The following is a 1,515-nucleotide window of genomic DNA, read 5'->3' as shown; positions in this document are numbered from 1 at the left end:
GTTCTGTCTCTCTCTGTGTTAAAAATAAACTTTATAAAATTTTTTTAAAAAGATGTCAAAAATAACATCAGCTATTTAGAAGAATTATTAATATTCATGGTACTTAGTCCAGAAAAATTCCTCCTATAGGTTACATAGGGCAATGTCAAACAATGAACAAATCCTTATGGTGAAAATGACACACTTGAGTTAATTAAATATGTATTAATTATTCTGTATTAGGCCACCTACTAGGTGGTAAGTATTTAAAAAGTGAGCAATATAGGCATGTGCTCACCTAATGTCAGCTGGTCCGCCCAAATCCTGAGTGCCACCCCTAATCCCCCACGTGGTCCCATTTCACTTCAACAAGACAAAACAATCATAAACCAGGAGAAACTTGCCAAATTGCCAGCACAAATGCACCTTGGTGGGAAAGGAACTGCATGTGGAAGGAAGGTGGTTCATAGAACAGGTGACAGCAGATGATAAAAAAAACCTTCAGTTTAAAGAAGTTAGGGGGAAACATTATCTCTGGTACTGAAGAACGGTATGCGTTTGAAACCAAGGAACAGTGATCCACCTTCACAAGCCTCACGTTCAGGCATCTGGGGCAGTGAACACTTAACACCATCACAGGCCATGCTCAGAAATGCTAGTCAGTATCTTTCATCAACTTGGTGAAGACAGTCTGCCTAGTTTAAGAAGACTGGCTGAAGCCCTACCCAAACAATCTGTAGATGGAAAAGCATCACTTACTGCCAGAAAGGAGGAGGAGGATGAAGTTCTAGATTCCGTGGAGAATTTTGATGAAGCTTCTGAGAATGAAGCAAACTGAACTGAATACATTTCTAATGAATATGGAACTTGAAGAAGTTACTGAGAGCTGCTATTTTATATTATGACTGCTTTTTACAGACTTTCTTCATGGATGTGATAACATCTAGATCTCTAATATCTTAAGATTTTAATATTTAATATTTTAATTTTTTAATGTTTTATTTTTTTATATTTGAGACATGTATATTTGTATATGCAAGCTTTGAACACACACACATGCACGCGCGCACACACACACACACACACACACACATACATTTCTCAAAGAGAATGCACTTGATATAAAGGCATATTTTCATTAAGCACTTGTAAGATACCAAATACTGGTTAACTACACCTTATGAGGAAATAGGAGTCTCACTTTTGAGTAACCTGATGACTTACACAGGACTATAAATATCATGAGGTCCAAGCTGGAATTTCAATTTGAATCTAACTTTAAAGCCTCCATTTATGTCTCCATACCCAGGTTAGATCTTGGCATATTACCTCATTCTGGGAACAATTATTAGCAAATACATTACTTAAGGTCATGTTGACAACTATTTTCAACTAAAATATCTGTTAATTTATACAGAGGTCTCCTTGGTCTAAACCAGCTTGTCATTCCTGCCTCTCAATGAGGAATAATATGCTTGGGTTTTACAAGTGTATGAATTGAAGAGATTAACAGTACTTGCCAATGGGCACTCTCTG

General features: G+C 36.7%; 1 pseudogene; it reads left to right on the top strand.

Moving 5' to 3' along the window:
* The first annotated feature begins 267 nt into the window (after positions 1–267).
* LOC120220659 lies at positions 268–817 on the top strand (annotated as a pseudogene).
* Positions 818–1,515: the final 698 nt, after the last annotated feature.

The sequence above is a fragment of the Hyaena hyaena genome, unplaced genomic scaffold (assembly GCF_003009895.1).
Source record: "Hyaena hyaena isolate Hyena2069 unplaced genomic scaffold, ASM300989v1 scaffold_718, whole genome shotgun sequence".
In the NCBI taxonomy this organism is placed as follows: domain Eukaryota; kingdom Metazoa; phylum Chordata; class Mammalia; order Carnivora; family Hyaenidae; genus Hyaena; species Hyaena hyaena.
Note: the sequence above shows the minus strand (reverse complement) of the source record. Positions and strands in the feature narration are given on the sequence as shown.